The sequence below is a fragment of the Nycticebus coucang genome, chromosome 7 (assembly GCF_027406575.1).
Source record: "Nycticebus coucang isolate mNycCou1 chromosome 7, mNycCou1.pri, whole genome shotgun sequence".
NCBI lineage: Eukaryota > Metazoa > Chordata > Mammalia > Primates > Lorisidae > Nycticebus > Nycticebus coucang.
Window position 1 is genome coordinate 89,455,531 of NC_069786.1, and position 16,245 is coordinate 89,471,775.

Sequence of the window (16,245 nt, forward strand, 5' to 3'; positions counted from 1 at the left end):
GGAGAGATTTAAGGTAAATAGTTGGAGAAAATGAGCTTCATAGAGGAATGAACAGTAATTAGAAAATCAAATTGAACCCGATTACTTCACAGTTGAAATGGATGATGGCACCACAAAATCATTCCCTATATCACTCTGTCCAAATGGGAAGCTGTTTCTTCACCAATTCTATGAAAATCTGTGAAAGCCAGAGATTCCAGAAAATGGCAAAGAAAATGGAGACAATACCTCTTTCTTTTTGTTTTGGTGATTTGGACCTGGAGGCACCCAAATTAGTTAATCATATTTCTCGCATCATGATGCATTATTTTTATTACTTTAGATAAAGATTCTCTAAATACTTGAGTGCTTAACATATTGCTATAGTTTTTGTTTCTTTTGTTATCATTCACTGCAGCCATTCCCTCTGCATGTCACAGCCAACCATTCCAATGTAGATACTGTATATTTGTTTTTGGTTTGTGATTTTGAAAAACATGTCCTACTTTGTTCAAATATATATATATATTATATATATATGTTCTTATATATATGAGTTTCCAATAAATCCATAAAAATGAGCTTTTTATTTCACCTGAACTTTTGTGTTTTTTTTTTTTTTTTTGCATTGGCATTCTACATACTTGTCCTTCCAGGACCTGATATAGTATGCTAGAAGTATGTTACCACAAAATATATTCAATATGCTAATAAAATTCAGAGTGCACAGTACTTTAACAAAAACACCTTTGTGTAGTTTTGTGCTATTAATTGGTAGAATCTGACAAGGTCCTAGAACCTCCTAGATGTGGCATCATTCATCTAAAATTAAAATTATTTGTTGCTAGAGGATGTTCTATTCACCCCAGGCACCTATTCAACCTTGTCTCTGCTAGATGTACATTCTTCAAGCAGCTTCATTTCTGAGTTGCTTTTACAGTTCTGTATAAGAAAAGTGAATGCATTGAATTATTCCAGAGAACAACAATATGCTTTAATCATATATCACTGTCCTTCATTCCCTACCCTCCCAAAAAACATGGTGAAGATCATCTCAGTGTCAAAGGGAGTAAGAGGACGAATAACAGGGGAGAGGATTATCTCATTCTCCTTTTTAACTGGGCTGGGTCCCCTTATCAGCCCAGCATCAGTGGCAGCAGGACAGCTTTTATAGGCTGTTTCTCTTCACTATTTATAGAGGTGTGGTGCCTGGAGCATTTCATGATCATTTTTATTTGCACCAGTCAACCCTCATTAGCCTACTTTCCTAGGACAATAGAATTATAAAATCACTATGTCAGTCTGTCCTATCCTTTTCACTAATAACTTCTGATCCCAGAGGCTAATTTCAACCAGACCTGGAAGAGTGGCAAAGGGCTTATCTTTTCTGTAAAAATAAGGACTCCCACAGGAAACTATGGCAGATCACACACCTCAATCCATCCATAGACCAACGTGGGCTCAGCTAATGCCTAAAATGTACAATTTGTTGGGTGAACTTGAAAATAACCTAATTTTGCCAAAAAGAGTGTTTACCTGAAATAGTCTGTTTGAAATATATTTAATAAAACCCAGGTGAAAGAGTCTACTCACATTATAATCCAGCCATATTTTTTTTATTACTTAATACATTCAACCTATTTCAATCACATTTGAAAACATATCTGTGTTATCACTAACCAGATTCATATGTTGCAAGTCTTTTATTATTATTATTCCAATATAATAAATCGGAATATATACACTTCATAACTCATTCATTGCTGTTAACTGTTTTTGAAACTACTAATTTTAAAAATCATCAGTGAACTTTAATTCCCTTCCTAAGTACATTTTCTCACATAATGACTCCTTTTTCCACCATATTTTCAAAAGCACTTTTATTTTGCTTTATGATCACGAGTCTATAATGAATCTGCTTGACAAAATTTTATCACTTGTTCTAATTTTTCTGAACTGTATTGTAATGAGCTGCCCAAAAGTAATCCCTGATATTTTTATATATGACCAAATTTCTGATTTTTCTGTAAAGCTATGGAATTTAACTATGCCTATTCTCTCCCACACAAAACTATTAATTTTAAGAACCTATATTTTTATGTATAGAGTTATCTTTCTTACTTGGCTTATATTTGGCTTTATAAATACACTTGCTATTAATTGTACTTTTTATTTAGGAAACAGAAGATTTTTGACTGAATCAGGGCTCTGTAGGAAATCATCTCTCTATTTCCCTAATGCACATATTGAAATATTGTGGGAATTGGTACAGTTTTAGGAAAGAGTTGAGCTAATGTCCATATGATACTTTTGAGCAAAGGGGAAATTGGTGGAATTTCTGGCCAGTAGAGTTAGAGTTTCAAATTTATTAAAACACGTCCAATGGCCTTCTATTAGGGCCAGGTGCCAAAAAAAGTTATGAAACTGCTGCAATATAATTCAGCAAGAAAACAGGATGGATGGCTTCTCCACTGAGGACTGGGTCAAAATGGAACTGTATCATATGATTACATGTTATACAATGCTATAATACACATTAACGATACGTATTGTATTATATATTGTCTGCTATATATTTGTAGGGGTAATGTGTGATACATTCAAGTGACCTCCACAGTGATCTCTGTCCTATTATTCACGCCCTTTTATATTCTTCTTCTACATATATATTGAATCACGTAATCACAGTTGCTTTTCTGATACCAGCAATGATGCTGTGTGAATTTTGAGAGTAGGTGATAAAAGTTTCTTAGTTTCTTGAAACACACCTCTTGAAACCCTGAGCTACCATGACAGAAACATAGTGCAGAAAGTTTACATAGAAAGGTCCTGAAATTACATCAAGAAAGAGACCCACGTACCCACATAAGAGAAAACTCAAATCCTTTCAAGGTGGAGATTAGGGAATGAGGGAGCAGGGAGAGGGAAGGAGGGAGGAGGATGGGTGTGCTCCCACTTAATGGGCACAATGTTAGGGTGTATGACACACCTTTTGGAGGTGGGACACAATTATAAGAAGAGGGACTTTACCTAACAAATGCAAACATTGTAACCTAATTCTTTGTACCTCAAATTAACCTGAAATAATAAAATAAAAATTAAAAAAAATATATAAAGAAAGATGCCCATAGAACATGGTGTAGAAATGTCATCCCTGCGAAATATTGCACAAAATACAAATTAGGGAGAAAAATGGACCACAAGTCTTGCTTCAAATCACTTTGTTTTGAGGTGGTTTGTTAAATAGCAACGTGTAAATAAAATCGTGTGTCCCTGCGTCCATGTATCCATCATCCTCTGTGCAGCTACCCTGTGGAAATGCGGAAATGCAGGAACACATCCCTGTTCAGGGTATTAATTTATACAAAATGTGAATTTAACACAATATATTATGTCCACTTTTCACATGGCTTTTTATTTTCTTCAAGACTCACATAATGTTTTCATTTTATATACATTTGTTATGCTTTCCCTTTGCGGCTTTTTTTTTTTTTCCCCTGTTTTTTTAATAAATTCTTCCTTAGCCTAATGTCTTCTTTTTTTTTTTTTTTATTGTTGGGGATTCATTGAGGGTACAATAAGCCAGTTACACTGATTGCAATTGTTAGGTAAAGTCCCTCTTGCAATCATGTCTTGCCCCCATAAAGTGTGACACACACTAAGGCCCCACCCTCCTCCCTCCATCCCTCTTTCTGCTTCCCCTCCCCATAAACTTGATTGTCATTAATTGTCCTCATATCAAGATTGAGTACATAGGATTCATGCTTCTCCATTTTTGTGATGCTTTACTAAGAATAATGTCTTCCACGTCCATCCAGGTTAATACGAAGGATGTAAAGTCTCCATTTTTTTTAATAGCTGAATAGTATTCCATGGTATACATATACCACAGCTTGTTAATCCATTCCTGGGTTGGTGGGCATTTAGGCTGTTTCCACATTTTGGCAATGGTAAATTGAGCTGCCATAAACAGTCTAGTACAAGTGTCCTTATGATAAAAGGATTTTTTTCCTTCTGGGTAGATGCCCAGTAATGGGATTGCAGGATCGAATGGGAGGTCTAGGTTGAGTGCTTTGAGGTTTCTCCATACTTCCTTCCAGAAAGGTTGTACTAATTTGCAGTCCCACCAGCAGTGTAAAAGTGTTCCCTTCTCTCCACATCCACGCCAGCATCTGCCGTTTTGAGAGTTTGTGATGTGGGCCATTCTCACTGGGGTTAGATGATATCTCAGGGTTGTTTTGATTTGCATTTCTCTAATATATAGAGATGATGAACATTTTTTCATATGTTTGTTAGCCATTCGTCTGTCATCTTTAGAGAAAGTTCTATTCATGTCTCTTGCCCATTGATATAAGGGATTGTTGGCTTTTTTCATGTGGATTAATTTGAGTTCTCTATAGATCCTGGTTATCAAGCTTTTGTCTGATTGAAAATATGCAAATATCCTTTCCCATTGTGTAGGTTGTCTCTTTGCTTTGGTTATTGTGTCCTTAGCTGTACAGAAGCTTTTCAGTTTAATGAAGTCCCATTTGTTTATTTTTGATGTTGTTGCAATTGCCATGGCAGTCTTCTTCATGAAGTCTTCCCCCAGGCCAATATCTTCCAGTGTTTTTCCTATGCTTTCTTTGAGGATTTTTATTGTTTCATGCCTTAAATTTAAGTCCTTTATCCATCTTGAATCAATTTTTGTGAGTGGGGAAAGGTGTGGGTCCAGTTTCAGTCTTTTACATGTAGACATCCAGTTCTCCCAACACCATTTATTGAATAGGGAGTCTTTCCCCCAAGGTAAGTTCTTGTTTGGTTTATCAAAGATTAGGTGGTTGTAAGATGTTAGTTTCATTTCTTGGTGTTCAATTCGATTCCAAGTGTCTATGTCTCTGTTTTTGTGCCAGTACCATGCTGTCTTGACCACTATGGCTTTGTAGTACAGACTAAAATCTGGTATGCTGACGCCCCCAGCTTTATTTTTGTTACTAAGAACTGCCTTAGCTATACGGGGTTTTTTCCGGTTCCATACAAAATGCAGAATCATTTTTTCCAAATCTTGAAAGTACGATGCAGGTACTTTGATAGGAATGGCATTGAATAGGTAGATAGCTTTGGGAAGTATAGACATTTTAACAATGTTGATTCTTCCCATCCATGAGCATGGTATGTTCTTCCATTTGTTAATATCCTCTGCTATTTCCTTTCTGAGGATTTCATAGTTTTCTCTTTTTTTTTTTTTGTAGAGACAGAGTCTCACTGTACCGCCCTCAGGTAGAATGCCGTGGCGTCACATGGCTCACAGCAACCTCTTAACTCTTGGGCTTACGCGATTCTCTTGCCTCAGCCTCCCGAGCAGCTGGGACTACAGGCGCCCGCAACAACGCCCGGCTATTTTTTGGTTGCAGTTTGGCCGGGGCCGGGTTTGAACCCGCCACCCTCGGCATATGGGGCTGGCGCCCTACTCACTGAGCCACAGGCGCCGCCCTCATAGTTTTCTTTATAGAGGTCCTTCACCTCCTTCGTTAGGTATATTCCTAGGTATTTCATTTTCTTTGAAACTATGGTGAAGGGAGTTGTGTCCTTAATTAGCTTCTCGTCTTGACTGTTATTGGTGTACACAAAGGCTACTGACTTGTGGACATTGATTTTATATCCTGAAACATTACTGTATTTTTTGATGACTTCTAGGAGTCTTGTGGTTGAGTCTTTGGGGTTCTCTAAGTATAAGATCATGTCGTCAGCAAAGAGGGAGAGTTTGACCTCCTCTGCTCCCATTTGGATTCCCTTTATTTCCTTGTCTTGCCTAATTGTATTGGCTACAACTTCCAGCACTACGTTGAATAGTAAAGGTGACAGAGGACAACCTTGTCTGGTTCCAGTTCTAAGAGGAAAAGCTTTCAGTTTTACTCCATTCAGTAAAATATTGGCTGTGGGTTTGTCATAGATAGCTTCAATCAGTTTTAGAAATGTGCCACCTATGCCTATACTCTTCAGAGTTCTAATTAGAAAAGGATGCTGAATTTTATCAAATGCTTTTTCTGCATCTATTGAGAGGATCATGTGATCTTTATTTTTGCCTCTGTTAATATGGTGGATAACGTTTATAGACTTGCGTATGTTAAACCAGCCTGGCATCCCTGGGATGAAGCCTACTTGATCATGAGGAATGACTTTTTTGATGATAAGCTGTAATCTATTGGCTAGGATTTTGTTGAGAATTTTTGCGTCTATGTTCATGAGTGAGATTGGTCTGAAATTCTCCTTTTTGTTTGGGTCTTTTCCTGGTTTTGGTATCAGGGTGATGTTTTCATAGAATGTGTTGGGGAAGATTCCTTCTTCCTCAGTTTTTTGGAATAATTTCTGCAGTACAGGAATAAGCTCTTCCTTGAAGGTTTGATAGAATTCTGGAGTGAAGCCATCTGGTCCAGGGCATTTTTTAGTTGGAAGCTTTTTTATTGTTTCTTTGATCTCAGCGCTTGAAATTGGTCTGTTCAGGAGGTCTATTTCTTCCTGGCTAAGTCTAGGGAGAGGGTGTGATTCCAAATATTGATCCATTTCCTTCACATTGTCAAATTTCTGGGCATAGAGTTTCTGGTAGTATTCAGAGATGATCTCTTGTATCTCTGTGGGATCAGTTGTTATTTCCCCTTTATCGTTTCTGATTGAGGTTATTAGAGATTTTACTTTTCTATTTCTAGTTAGTCTGGCCAATGGTTTATCTATTTTACTTATTTTTTCAAAAAACCAACTCCTTGTTTCATTAATTTTCTGAATGATTCTTTTGTTTTCAATTTCATTGATCTCTGATTTGATTTTGGATATTTCTTTTCTTCTACTGAGTTTAGGCTTAGATTGTTCTTCTTTTTCCAATTCCATAAGATCTCTTGTGAGATTGTTGATGTGCTCTCTTTCTGTTTTTCGAATGTAGGCATCTAAAGCGATGAATTTTCCTCTCAAAACTGCTTTTGCAGTATCCCACAGGTTTTGGTAGCTTGTGAATTCATTGTTGTTATGCTCAAGGAAGTTAATGATTTCCTGTTTTATTTCTTCCTTCACCCATGTATTATTCAACAGAAGATTGTTTAATTTCCATGCCTTTGGGTGGGCTTGAGCATTTTTGTTAGAGTTGAGTTCCACCTTTAGTGCCTTATGGTCTGAAAAGATACAAGGTAAAATTTCAATTCTTTTGATTCTGTTGATATTTGTTTTGTGTCCCAGGATATGATCAATTTTGGAGAATGTGCCATGGGGTGATGAGAAGAATGTATATTCTTTATCTTTGGGGTGGAGTGTTCTATATGCCATCTATCAAGCATAGTTGTTCTAGGGTCTCATTTAAATCTCTTACATCTTTGTTTAATTTCTGTTTAGAGGATCTGTCCAGCTCTGTAAGAGGTGTGTTAAAGTCCCCTGTTATGATGGTATTATCAGATATCATATTGCTCAGACTGAGTAAGGTCTGCTTCAAGAATCTGGGAGCATTTAAATTGGGTGCATAAATATTTAGAATGGAAATGTCTTCTTGTTGTAGTTTTCCCTCGACCAATATAAAGTGACCATCTTTGTCTTTTTTGACTTTAGTTGCTTTAAATCCACATGTATCTGGAAATAAGATTGCAACTCCTCTTTTCTTCTGAATTCCGTTTGCCTGAAAAATTGTCTTCCAACCCTTGACTCGGAGCTTTAATTTGTCTTTTGAGGCCAGGTGTGTTTCTTGCAGACAGCAAATGGATGGCTTGTGTTTTTTAATCCAGTCAGCCAATCTATGTCTCTTCAGTGGGGAATTCAAGCCATTAACATTTATTGAGCTAATTGATAAGTGTGGTAGTATTCTATTCGTCTTATTTGGTGAGAGTCCATTGCTTAGTTTTATCTTTTGCATCAGTGTGGAGGTTAGGTTTTGTCCTTTGATTTCTGAGTTCTTACTTTGCTGCTGATCCACTGTGGTGGTCAGTGTGCAGAACAGGTTGAAGTATTTCCTGTAGAGCTGGTCTTGTTGTGGCGAATTTCCTCAATGTTTGTATATCCGTAAATGATTTGATTTCTCCGTCAATTCTGAAGCTTAGCTTAGCAGGGTACAGAATTCTGGGCTGAAAATTGTTCTGTTTAAGTAGGTTAAAGGTAGATGACCATTGTCTTCTTGCTTGGAAAGTTTCATTAGAGAAGTCTGCGGTAACTCTGATGGATTTGCCCCTGTAGGTCAACTGGCGCTTACTCCTGGCAGCTTGCAGAATCTTTTCTTTTGTCTTGACTTTGGACAGGTTCATCACAATGTGTCTTGGAGAAGCTCAGTTAGAGTTGAGGCAACCTGGGGTCCGATAGCCCTCTGAAAGCAGTGTGTCAGACTCTTTGGTGATGTTTGGGAAATTTTCTTTTATAATATTCTCTAGTATGGCTTCCATTCCTCTGGGGCATTCTTCTTCCCCTTCTGGAATTCCTATAACTCGTATGTTGGAACGCTTCATAAAGTCCCATAATTCTGACAGTGAACGTTCTGCTTTCTCTCTCTTCTTTTCTGCCTCTTTTACTGTCTGAGTTATCTCAAGAACTTTGTCTTCTACCTCTGAAATTCTTTCTTCTGCATGGTCTAACCTGTTGCTGATACTTTCCATTGTATCTTTAAGTTCCCTAATTGACTGTTTCAGTTCCTTCAGGTCTGCTATATCCTTTTTATATTCTTCATATCGTTCATCTCTGATTTGATTCTGTTTTTGGATTTCCTTTTGGTTATTTTCCACTTTATTAGCAATTTCCTTCATTGTTTCCATCATTTCTTTCATTGTTTTCAACATGTGTATTCTAAATTCCCTTTCTGTCATTCCTAACATTTCTATACTGGTGGAATCATCTGCAGTAGCTACCTCATGGTCCCTTGGTGGGGTTGTTCTAGACTGGTTCTTCATGTTGCCTGGAGTTTTCTGCTGATTCTTCCTCATGAGTGATTTCTTTTATCTGTTTCCTTGCCCTAATTTTCCTTTCACTTCCTCTTGCTCTTTAAGTTCTTGTGCCTGTGGACTAAGGGTTACAGGGCCAGAAGGGTGAGAAGGTTGAAGAGCAAAAAAAGGGGATGAAAGAAAGGAGGACCGAGTGATAAGAAAAAAAGAAATATAGAGAAAGGAGAGGGGGTGGGTATAAGGAATATTGACAAAAAGAAGAGAGGCACAAAAAGAGGGAGACAGGGCAATATAGGTGTACAGTAGGGTACTTTGACACAACCTTAAAAAACCCCACCTTCTGGGGGTGCCCAGTTGCGTGGTTCCCTTGAGGTCAGCAGCTCTTTGCTAACCTGATCAGACACAGTACCCCACCTCCACCAAGTAGAGGGGAAAGACAAAAATGCTATAAATCAAACCAAAAGAAGTAAACAGAAAACTTTACAGGGATAAAATTGGGTGAAAAACCAAATTATATCGGTAGAAACACTAGCAAAAATGAAGTTGAAGTTATTAAAAAAGGCAGCAATGGGAAATTATAATTAAACTAGGAAAATTGAGAAAGAAAAAGGGATCTGTGTGGAGAAGATTGAAATTAAAAAAACAAAAGAACATCAGCAACGTCAAAATAAAGAAACAAAAAGAACAACCAAACCAAAAAAAAAAAAAGAAGAAAAAAATACACAACCAAAAACAAAGCAGTTTGTATATGTTATTGAATATTGTCTGGGCAACACATGGTCTTCTGGGGTATGAGATGTTAGTCACAGTTCTGATACGACTGGAGGCTGCTGATTTCTCAAACCCCAGCAGGGAGACACCCTAAATCTCTCTTCAGCCTACTTAAAAGGCACTTTGAACTTGTAAACTTGCTGAGCAGAAGCTTTCCCAGCTTTCTCACTGGAATCGCTGCTGAAGTGGCTATCCACTTTGTGTGCCAAAACCGGTCTCACTCTGCCCCTGAGGGTTAGGGCTGCAAGGCGGCTCAAACCCCACCCTTAGGCTACTTGGTTGCTGGGTTACCAGCTCCCACCCTTTTCTAGCTCTGCGACCCTGAGGGTGGAGCTTGCCGGGGCAGATCACTGACAGTGGATCCGTGTGACCCACCGCCAAACACTATTAGCTCCGTCTGGCTCAGCAGCTCAGACTGGGGACCTAGACAACGGCCAAAGTTCTCCGCACTCCCGCTCAGGCCTTCCCCACGGCAGTTCAACTCAGTGCCAAGTCCAAGGACATCAAAACAGTTCACAGGTAAGGCCTTTCTGGTTTGCAGTCTCGCTGCTACTGAACTTACAGTTGTGGGTGGGTTTAGACGGATTGAACACACGCGACTACTTGCCGGTTTTCCACTGTTTTAGTCCTCCTCTTGGGGTCCAGAAGTCTCTCGCTGACTCCCTGTATCTTCATAGGAGTGATGATAGGCAGTTCCCACCAGCCAGAGATGCCTGGAGTCCTATCTCCCCAGACTCACGGTGCCCAGATGCAAGGAAGCTGTTACTCGGCTCTGTCTGGGGTTACAGCAGAGAAGCTGGACTTGCCGGCTGCGCACGCGCAACAGTTCTGCAGCCTAATGTCTTAAAGTTATCTGCCTAAATACTTTTGTGGAAGTTTCACAGGACCTTTCCCCTTTAGTCATTGGTTCATCAGGAAATCATTTTTGTGTATGGTACAGGGGAGGGATCTAATTTTGCCTTTCTCATATGGATCACTAATTTTCACAGTATTAATTGACATTATCAAGTGATTTTTAAAGCCACCTTCCCTACCATTTCTTGGCTCTTCATTTTAATTTATTTGTTGCCAAAACCACACTGTTGTAAATGTCTTTAGTATTCTATTAATACATTTTTATATCTCTTATAGCCAGTAGCTATTATCCAAGTTTTTTTTTTTTTTTTTTTTTTTTTTTAATTTGGCCAGGGCTGGGTTTGAACCCGCCACCTCCGGCATGTGGGACCGGCGCCCTACCCGCTGAGCCACAGGCGCCGCCCTATCCAAGTTTTTCATTCTATTCATTATCTTGTATGTTTGTTCTTAACAACTTAAGCTCTTTATCTTGTACTATGAAATTGACAGTCAAGATATGTGAAAAAACTGTTAAGATTTCAATTAGGATTCAATTAAAATTATATACAAATAATGCACATGAATCACATAATCATACAAGGAGCTCAAAGATGAACAAAAATAAAGGAGAGTCAAAAATTGCCAAGACTTTTTGGAGAGGCAAGATGATGTTTTTGGCAGTGATATCCCTGGTGATGAAACATGGGCGTGCCAACACAACCCTGTGACAAAGCATCAAAGTGCACAATGAAAGTCAGCCAATTCTGGACCATCAAAAAGTTCTATAAGTCCAAATCAGAAGTCAAAATAATGTTGCTAACTATTTTTTTATATCAGAGAGATTGTTTATTATGATTTTGTGCCAAGTGGACAGACAGTTAACCAAATTAGCTGTTTGGAAGTGCTGAAAAGACTGCATGAAAAAGTTCAACGAAAATGACCTGAACTCTTCACCAACAACTCAGGGCTCTTGCCTCGGGACAGTACACTATTATGTGACACTATGTGTGAGGGATTTTGGGGCCAGTAAACAAACAATTGTACTGAACACCCTCCCTACTCACCTGATATGGCCCCCAGAGACTTTTTTCTTTGCTTAAAGGTAAAGGAAATATTGAAAGGAAAACAATAGTTCTGATGGCTATTCCAGAAAAAGAGTTCTAAAATTGCTTTAAAGACTGGACTAGCTGCTGGGATCAGAGTACTTTGAAAATGATCATAGTTATATTCAATAATGAAGTACATAGAACTTTTTCTATGATGAGTTTGGGAACTTAAAAGTCAGACCTGGTAAGATACTGTTTCCAATTTATGAGGATTTTTTGTTTATATGGACCTTTATAACATGCACATTTGAAAATATCAATATGGAGGAAGGTTTTATTTTGCTATATCAGAGTAGAGGGATTATTTAAGAAGCTGCATGTTTATCAGTGCTGGATACCTCAGAAGGTAATTCAACACTGGGTAGACAGATAGACTATACAGCCACTCGAATGCCTTCAACATTCAAAATTCTAAGTAGTTAAACGAATGGTATGGACTCAATTTTGAGTGCTATTGCTGATTTTTTCTAATTCAAAACCTTTGGGAATCTGCTGAACTTTCCTTTTAGTTGATTGTAAAGTATAAGTTGATTGTAAAGTATAGTTGATTGAACTTACTTCGGAATATGTTTGGAAGCGTAAACCAAGCACCTGAAGCATCACCTGTTCCACAGCTGCTCAACAGAGTTCCTTTTCTACCTCAGTAACAGTTTGCAGTGTTCTCAGAGACACTTCCTCACTTATGAACTGCAAGACCCTCAACTGTCCCCAGAGACTAGAGTACTCTGACAGAGCACTTATGGTCATAATATTTTAATGATTACATTATCAGGGGTTCTCAAACTCCACATGAGGCGGTGTGATTGTATTTGTTCCCGTTTTGTTTTTTCACTTCAAAATAAGATATGTGCAGTGTGTGTAGGAATTTGTTAATATATATTTTTTAAACTATAGTCTGGCCCTCCAATGGTCTGAGGCACAGTGAACTGGCCCCCTGTTTAAAAAATTTGAGGACATCTGCTGATTAAATCAATGTAATTAACCATGAGAATCTTATCCAAAATTTTATATTAATATATATATGGTTTCTGAATTCTCAAGACTAGATAAATTCAAATTATTTCACAGATCCACTTTTAGGGAGTTGAGGGGCTGTATTTCTAAGTCCATGTCAGAAAAATCTTGTAAAGCTCTTGCCAGAAGCTTCTGCTTAGTAAATGTTATATGTTCAAAGTATGAGCTAAGGTAAAAGTCTAAATTTATTTGTTCATCTTTCTGTACTCAAAATCACTAAACTACCACAATTAATTTTATGGAAAGGACTCTTTTGAAGAAAATTATATAAATATTTAAGTATGTGATAGTCAATACATTCTATGTTGTTTAAAATGGAAAGACCATTTAAATTGTTTGATTCCTTTGGCCATGTTAAGACCACATAACATTTTGGAGCAGAAACTGGACTACAAGAAAATTTTAAGATTTCTAGTTCAGTATTCTAGATTCTATATTTTGACTTTAGAACAACAAAAAAATGATTTCATGGGAGATATATCTTTAACAAAACTGAAAATGTAACACAAAAAATTAAGATGTTGAGTTATACATGTTGAAATAAAATTCTAGTAATATAGCTATAAAATAGAGCTTTCTAAATATTTTATTTGTATTCTTAAAAGACCTTTGTGGATGTCACATGGTGAGTGAAAATTAACTTCAGTGCATCAAGCTATTTTCCTCACACATTTTCTCACCTTCTCTCTTTCCTTATATTTGTGTATTTTTAAAAAGGGAAAAAGATGATTATTCTTTCATCAAAATTAGAAGCATATTTTCTAACCATCATTTAAAATTCAGGTTATTTCATTATGCTATTTGTTTATTAATGAAGTAATAATCACTGGCACACAAAATCCCGAATAAAATTGTATATCTTTTCTTTTGTAATTTCCTTTTCATTCTTAAACCCTCTTTTCTTCCTTATTTGCTTCCTGTTACCCCTTTTTTCTTTCTAAACCTTGTTTCCTACCCCAAATGCATTCTCTCTCTCTGTGCAATAATGACCTAAGTCCTGATTATATAGCCCTGTGGGAATTACAGGGAAAACAAATCAAACTTGGCTTTTCTACAGATGAGCTAACACTCTTCCATTATTCCCATTGGAAATAAAAGAAAAAGTCAGGGAAGAAATCCCAATCGGAACCTTTATCTCAATGCCAATAATTTTATTGCACTTTGCTGTCTCTCCAAACAATCTCTTCCTCCAAACTTCTCACCCCTGCTTTCTACTCAGAAAACAAAAATACATCGAATGAGAAACTCAACAAGAAAGAACCAAGCTAGGTAGTTCAAACTTTCAGCAAAAAACTACCAATATCTTGCATTTTACCTTAGGTTTTTCATTATCATTCTACTCTTATTTTTAGTGTAAATAAAAATAGAGGTGGAGCCCTGCAACTTTGTGCTGTAAAAACTGTATATAAGCTGTATAAAAGTGCCCCAGGGGCTTCTTGGTAAGCTTAGAGTGGAACCAAACTCCTTACTGGGGATTGCAACGCCTATGGGGCTGTTACGGGATATTTCCTGATATCTTTCTACTCAGTCTCCTCACAGCCAGTAAAAGGGCCTCTTTCATCTCCCTGAACATGCTTTGTAGGGTTCTTGCCTCCAGTCCACTTGCTGCTACTTCTGTGCAGAGCACAGCACTCCCTAATCTTTACAAGGCAGGCCCCAAATGCCAATCCCTAAAATATCTTCCTCATCTAAGCATTCACTCCCATGTAGACCCTGTCACGTGATTATTTCGTCTTTATATTATTTGTCACTACTTGAAAGAATATATTTAATTTTTACTTCTTGTTTCCTGCCTAACCAAGAAGAATTTAAGTGCCATAAGAACAGGACTGGTTGGTTTATTCTCTTTAGCCCTAACACGAAGGTGACTTCTGGTATTCATAAGTTTCTGGTAGATATTTGTGAATGCATGATATGACGAACACGTCACTGTGTTGCAAATGTAATATTTGTAAAACATACCATTTAGAAAGGACACTAGTACATGAAATTTCTCATGGGTAAATAAGCACCGTGTTTCTCATACACATGTTTATTTTGAAAGATATTTACCCTATGTCTTCCAGAAATGCTATATTTATTATCCCATCGAAATTAGATGAAAATGAAAGAAGTTACCTTATTTTGTTATTACTATTTTTTTTTCTTTTCTTCTTGGCTGGGGTTGGGCCTGAACCCACCACCTCCAGCCTATGGGACCGGTGTCCTACCCCTTGAGCCACAGGCACTGCCCGTTATTACTATTTTTTGAGTGGAATGATGATTTAATAAAAAATCTTCTTCCTTGGGCAGCGCCTGTGGTTCTTAGGAATAGGGTATTAGCCTGATATACTGGAGGTGGCAGGTTCAAACCCAGCCAAAAACTCAAAAAAAAAAAAAAAATCTTCTTCCTGCCTATCTTCAATAATGGACTTTTAACCAAAGTCCTGGAGTATTTTTCAAATGCTACCTTCACATCGTCAGTCAGTGTTTTTCTAAAGCTTAACTCAGAAGCTAGTTCCTGCTTCCATGTTGGTAACAAAGGATCAACCCTGGTGGTAATTAGGAAATCTAGTAAACAAATCCATACTAATTTTCTAGCAAAGCATCTTTTCCTAAGATTCTTCTACTTAGATTCACATTTTTAAAAGTGCCATCCACTAAGCTATATACTGCTTTGACTTACAAATAATAAATGGTGGGAAAGGTGGGAATATAAAGACAACTAGGAGGGCAAATTGTGTATTCTTTCCAGAATCCTAGTTGGGACTTAGGGTTTCCAGAGGCTCATAGGTCCTCATAGTTTTTTCCTTTCAAATAATCTGCTGTAGGATGACCATTTATTCACTTACCTAATATTTCCTTTTGATAATCTTCTCAGTCATTCTGTGTTCTGTTGGATCAGCATAAAGTCGCTAAACTTGAGTAAAACTGTTCTTTGCTTTAGGGAAAAAGCCCCTCAAACCCATAAAAAAAGTGTTTGAACATGTCTTGATTCCTTTTGTTTTCACTTCTTGGTTTTCCATTAGTCACAGTTCAGTTGCCACTTGAATAATTTAAATCTTAAATCACATGGGTAAATATAAACAAGCAATATTTCCATTGTATTTTATTTCAGTCATATCAAGTTATTTTGGGTTCTCAAAGAATGCTGACTGTGCCCTAAGTCTCCTCCCAGATCTTTATCTGTGGTAAGAAAACACTGGTATATGTGGGGATTGAACATGTCACTTACAACCTTGTTTGGATGCTGTGATACTTGGGAACTGGTAAAACAATGAACACTTACGGCACCTAATACTGACTTGAAGTTGTATATTGTCTTTAAAAGAGAAATGTGCTTGTCCAACTTTTGTAACATGTACTACATACATACAAAGAAATGGTTGTATATTGGGTATATGTACATATAGGTAGAAATATAAATGACTATTCAAAGAGAGTTTCTGGTCCCTGATGTCCTTAAATATGAAGATATTTCTGAAGAGAGAGTTGAAAGTGATTTTGGGATTTGTGATGTGGCTTGGTATGAAACCCAGCCAAAAGAAAGGGCATAGTAAGTGTGGAAATGAGAAAGCAAATTAGCCTAAAGAAGGAGAAGAGCAAGTGGAACGATCACAAAAGGGAAAGAGTGGGGAGGGGGCAATAAAACCGACATAGCTTCTTTAAGACCAGTGTTT